Source organism: Cydia fagiglandana, chromosome 7 (genome assembly GCF_963556715.1).
Source record: "Cydia fagiglandana chromosome 7, ilCydFagi1.1, whole genome shotgun sequence".
NCBI lineage: Eukaryota > Metazoa > Arthropoda > Insecta > Lepidoptera > Tortricidae > Cydia > Cydia fagiglandana.
The window spans coordinates 18,757,325-18,764,102 of record NC_085938.1 but is presented as its reverse complement, the minus strand read 5'-3'; positions in this window follow the sequence as shown (position 1 = coordinate 18,764,102).

Here is a 6,778-nt window from a genome sequence, read left to right as displayed (position 1 = left end):
GAGGGCCCGTCAAATTACATCTAAGAACTGGTAATTAGGACAAGTAATAAATGAGGTATTTGAGAATGCTTTACTTGTGGCCATATTACGTTTATATCGTGTTTCATATACATTTGCTACTATGTATTTCAATTCTTTCCATTTTAAGCTGACATAAGTACCACATAGTACTACTTAATGAACAATGATTGGTTAGAATTTAAAATCAATATAACATTCGCGACGCAAAAATATCAGTAATATTAATATTAATGAAGTGTAGGAAGGAAGTTAGTAGATGGGGTTAAACCTGGATACGTGACACAATTGGATAGATGCCTCACTTCAAAAAACGAACTCCCAAAATCGGATCGAAAAAATAATAGGTAATTAAATAGAATACTCAAACGGCTTAGTCCCCATACACAGTAATGATTGATTTTGCCATAACCTCCGCGAGGAGTGCATAAAACGCTTCACTCTTTCGTACGAAAGGATTTATTGAATTTCGAGCCCAAGGGGGTTGAAAATTTGGGTTAAAGTTTTTAGGGCTTCTACGTGGACCAAGTTAGAGATAGTCACAGTATAATAACACATTGACTTCTTTCAGCTTTCGTGGGCCGAGCTACAGCATCAATACACCCAATAGAACCCAAAACATATATATTTAGATGTGATCATAGCTTCTTATACTATATTCAAATGAAAAACACCGTAGTTTTTGCGGGAAGAGTTGTTAAACCTTAAAGGTGATTTTGTAGGCTGTTATAATCCATATATGCAAATATAAACAACCTTGACTGTGATAACGTGGTAGTGGCAAAACAAAATAGAAACACATAAAAAAATCGAAAAAGTAATATTATAAAATCATTGTCACTTAACAGACACGAATTTTTCTACGTGGTGTAAGCGTGGTGTAATGTTATATAGCACTCTCAATAGCAATGTGCCTGCACTGAAATTATGTCGACTATATCAGATTAGATCTTATAAAACATATTAAAATTAAGTTGTCTCGCCTCAGAATTTGAAAAAAAATCCTATGTTATTTGTATTATAGTTTGTCAATTAAATTCTTATCTTGATACCACTATGAAAACCTTGACATCAAATTGCAACACATTCTTTATTCATGTCATACTCGTAAATGTTTTAATTAAATATTTCCCACTTGTGTTTCAGACATATTTTATGAAGTGATAACAAATTTTAATCATTGTTAAAATAATTAATAAGAAAATGTTTTACCAATAAGGAACTGAAACTGGTAATAAAAGTGAATAAACAGTAACAATACACTCATGAATAATTAGTTCTATTTTATATTTTCAGTTATCGTAATAAAAACTAGATCAGCAAAACCGGAAAATATGTTTAGATGTAATCATGGCTTCTTATTCTACATTCAAATTAAAAATACTACAGTATTTGCTGGAAGAGTAATTCTGCCATAAAGGTGATTTAATAAATAAAATTATAAAATTAATAAAATAATAACAAATTTTGACTGTGATAACGCGGTATTAGCAAAACAAACAAAATTCATATAATTTTGTAGGCATAACATTATAGTTATTTTAAACTAGTTATTTTGTTGTCACCCTTTGCAAACAATTTCTTTGAGAGAAATCAACGGTAACGTCGCGTCGCGTCGTTAAGAAAACTACAGTAAAACTTGTAACATTTTGTCACAGTACTCACAGTCAACCACATTGTCACAGTCAAATGTAACCTTTCGTATGTATTTGTTAAGTCACCTTTTTTGTATTTAAAGAAAAACTCTATCTGCGCCACGTTCGCGGTCCAAATTAATGATTTCAGTAGTAACTCATACATACACATACGAAAGGTAAATTTTTTTGGTTTTTTTTTGTCCGCATTTCGACTTCTGCAATATTTTATAGGTATGTATTATTACTTTAAATCTCAAGCTTTGTGTGTCCATTGACCATTTAATAAATTGTACTAATTGTCACGCTTCGTAAAACTAACTGTTTATGTTTAACATTATATTATTAAACAAATGTTTTACATTATTCCTATTTGACTAATTTTCTTTTTCACTTTACAGGTCGCCGGATGGGAAAAATACTTCACGTTGAAAATGTTTCGGTTTCAAAATTTTTCAATAAAGTTTTGTCACTTATATTGCGTTTTCTTTTCCATCTGCCTACATCTTTAAGCTAAAAATAGCTCCTGACCTGCTTAGTTTTAATGCAACTTTACCGGTTGTGGCCTGTAACACGAGCAAATAATTTAAACATAATTTTTACTCCTCAAACGATAAAACTTTTGTTTAACAACTTCAAAAGTTATATGAATCGTATCGTACTTAGTTACATGCAAAATAAATAATATTAACTTCAATGGACGCTAACATCATTGTGATTGAAGTTACTTGTCACGCTTCAAAAATAACAAAATTCGCAATTAATTGCGTCTTAGACTAAACTTTAAAGTGTCTACTTACTAAAAATCAAAACACAAGGAACTTTTAAAACTTGCTGAACAAATGTTGGTCTGCTTGAGGAATACAGCCTACAGTTTAATTCATTTCTCCCGTTATAGGCCACACCACCCGATATAACAAATTCAGGTCTGAAAAATTATGTATTTAATGTGATTAAAATAATAATTCTAATTTCACTAATAGCACCTGAGTACATTTAGCAAGCCTGATACAGTCAGCAGCAGAAGTTGCTATGCGGGCGAGGTGTTCAAAATAAACATGACGCGACCTAATTGTTAAGGGTATAAGAGCGTGTCAAGGTAACTGTGAACACCTCGCCCGCTTAGCAACTTCTGCTGCTGACTGTACGAATCGGCTGTTGTTTTCACCTACGACAGTAATGTATCACGGTCTCTAACCACAACGTTGAGTGACTTTTATATTGATGATTTAATTAAGATCAACTGCGCGTGTTAGAAGTAGTGACGTCATTCTTGGGAACATTCCCGAATTCTCCTGAAGATTAAGTCGCACAAAACCTCCGCCAAAAAGCCGCTCCCAAAGATACTCTCTGATTTTTAAATGACATTAAAATTGTTATACAAAGTTTTGTAATAAAAACTTTTCTCTTCGCTCTTTTTTATTTGTATTACAATTTCTAGCATTGAAAACTAGTAGACATAATTATGTTACTTGAATATTCATGTCAAATTTTATGTTAAATAGGTATATAAATATTTTATTATCGCAACATCGAGGACTATTTAAATAATAATGAATAAGAAACCAATCAAAGAAAAGCAAAAAATATATTTGAAAAAACAAACGCTCCTAGTGCAAAGACTGTCCATAGTAATATAGCGACGTACCTAATGCTGCTAGCATCATGGGCACCTTCCGTATCGTGAACGGCAGGAAGCGGTTTGTTTTTATAACATAGATTTAATGTTTAGCTGAAATTTAATTCGTAATTTGTGTCCTTTATCGTGCAGCTAATATGAAAAAAGCTAAAATAACACTTTTTTTACTATTCCTCATTTTAATCGTATATTTAATATTCCCATGCCGTAGAATATTCCCTAAAATTATCCCATCGCTAATCCAGAACGCTTAGATTTCGCGGTCGCGGCTCGTATTCGTCCGGAATTTGTAATTAAGAAACAACGTCTAACGAAATCTGTTTACGAGCTGAAGTATTCGTCTTGTTTGGTTTCAAGCTTGAGAAGATATGGGGCTGGGAAGATATGGAGATAGTTGGAATTCCGTAGATGTTTACAGATTTCAATTAATGGACAGGTTTTTATTCTGTTGTGATTTTTGTTTCGTCAGGTTTTGATAAAATTTGGGTGTATGGAGTTCCTTATTATGTACAATATAAACACAATTTTATTGTATGCCGTTCAAAATCTTTCTAAAAATTACGAAAATTACATACATTTTTCAGTCCTGAATTGAGATTTCGTATTTATTCCGCCTAGAATGAGGGGCCCTTCGAACTTACCAAATTATATTCTTATAAGCTGAGTTGTCTGAAGTTGATTTGTATTATTTATATTTAAAAAGTAGAACTGGACTAAAATTATCAACTAGTTTTAGTGCCAAAACTTAGTTACCTCTTACTCGAATATAGCCGCGCAACTTTGCCAACTGTCTGAGATAAGTGGTTGATCAAAGAAAAATTAAAATCTATAGAATACATATATATATAATACCTATAGCTGCATAAATCGAGGTCCAACTCCGTGAGTTGCAGACTCGAGCAAATTGCCCTTATCGGTCCAATGTTCATAGTTAGTGGTCTATAGTCCGTAGTAAATTTAGCAAGTAGCGGTCTGTATTCCGATGTAACTCGTAGCGATCGAGCGCAGTGGAATAAGGCAACCCAGAGTATCTTTGACCTAAAGCTAGATCCTTACAATAATGACTGAATTATTTGAACTGTTTAATATCCCTCGAAATACGTCCATGACAAGAAATATCACAGCATCTTGTTGATTCTGGTCAAACGGAGGTACCGTTTGCATTCAGTCTGTATCATCGTTGCTGCTGCAGTATTGCGGCACGACATTGCTGCCGCAGATGCAGAATCCGGGCGGTAACATAGATGTCCCTATTTTGCTGCAGGAATGCAGTTGGCAGTAATGTCGAACCGTATTAGTAAAGCAGTAATGCTGGTGTATGTCACCACGCGTTGGTCAGATCTAGTCAAAAATACCCTCAAATGGACCACTCCATGAATGTACTTTAAGGGCACGGGAAGAATGGCGACAGATTGTGAAGCTTGCCACCGGCCCTGATATGACGACCGCGACAACTTTGACAGTGTGACAGCAAAGAAGAAGAAGTATACTGGTGTGGTTTAAATCGTTCACCTTAAGACGATGATGAAGATGATGACTTGCCAAAGGCGATCATTCGCCAAAAGTCGTCGGGCGGTGGAAACAGTTCGCAAGTCGGACGGTCAACTAATTTACCGAGCGACCAATCTTTACCTTAAAAGCTAGGTACGGCAAGTTACTCTGCAAACTTTGCGAAAATTTCAGCCCGTTCATTATTTCACCCGACCTTTTTAAAGTTTGAGGTTTCTATTGTGAAGTGAATATAATGGATGGAAGGGGAGCTTAGCTAATTAACAGATATTTAGAAAATGCAGTTGAATAATGATTGAAATAGATAGACTGCATTAAATTTGGCTTGTCCTAGACAAAGTGTGACAGATTTCAACATATCATTTTAATGGCAACGTACCTCAAAATATGCGGCAGCAATGCAATTTTTCATGTACATTACAGTCAACGCCGCACCAATGACGTTGCAACTATAATAAAAATGACATTCGGATGTCAACTGCAGCTTTATTACTGTTGCGACATTACTGCGGTAAAAGTGACGAATTGAACGCCATTATCGCGACAGTAATGCGGTTACTAAACGAGCGTTACTAAATTTATCAAGGACTTTGGCAGATACAATATCGGCGTTGATATCGCAACTGCAATGTCACAACAGTAATCCAGCTGCAGTGAACAATCAAATGTCACATTTATGCTGCTGCTGCTTACTAATTACAAGCAATTTAAAGTTTACCATGAAATAAGCTAAATATTTAGTAGGTACCTAGGTATACACCTCCTCGCGTCGTATTCCTCATTGCTGAGGGTCGTGAAATCCCCGTGGAATCAGCTTCTCTTCGACGGTGTCCCGCCATCTGTGCTTGTTTTAGGCATCGTGAAGCGCGACATACAGTTGGGTGTCCACGGTAGGACGGACTAGATAAACAAATACCCTATAATTCATTGTTATTTATTTATTCATGTCCAAGTGTCCCACTGCTGGACAAAGGCCTCCCTCCTCCCTTTCCACGTATCCCGGTCTTGACCCGTCTTCCACCAGTTCTTGTCAAAGTCGTCGAGGTCATCTCGCTAACTCCGCCGTGGTTTGCCGCGACCTTAAGTTCGATTTTGTGGGGATAACTTGTTACTGTTAAATAACTTTAAGATATTATCTCGTCTAGCCTGGATGATTATCTGAACTTGTTCAGAACTCCAAGATCATTCTGAAGAACATTTTTCAATCGCGATAAAAACTTCTTGAAAATTCACTGATAAAGTACCTCCGATTTATATTGATTAAGTCCACATTCCAATTTTCAGTTTAACTTTGGCAACTGTTCTAATTATTTATTATGATACATTGGAATAAGAAACAGCTTAAAAAACGAGGCAAATCTTTTTTTTTTTAGGTATTTATTTACCGATAGCTGGAAAGCGAATTTCTCTCCTGGCGTTTTACTCTTACATATAAATTCGTTTATTTTATACAATCGCGTCTGCAATTTCGTCTGGGTAGAATGATGCTTCCCGTGATTAAAACTATCCCATATGCCTCCCTGGTACCTACTCAAATTATCTCCATACCCAATTTCATCTCAATCAGCTGAATAGCTGTAAGCGTGAAGAGGTACCTAGACTGGCAGACAGACCGAGTTAAAAATATTATAGTAGAGATCGTAAAAATTAGTAAGAGTTAGGTTGTTAGACTTTTACATATTACAGTATTTCAAATAACTTCCGAGTACAACAATTTTCCTCTAAACTCACCCGCAGCCATGACGGCGTGATAAATTGAAACCGTGCACGGACGAACTATTTCAAAGTTTAGGGTTCTAAACGTGTACATATTTCAACTTGGGAAGTTCTTATTGAATAGATGCTTAACACATAATTAAGTTTTATAACAAAATCCAGTTAAATAGATAGAAAATGGGCAATTTTTCACAATAAACTGGACACTATTTATAGTTAAAAAGATGACAAAATACAACAGTGTCAATATTTCAGTCTTTTT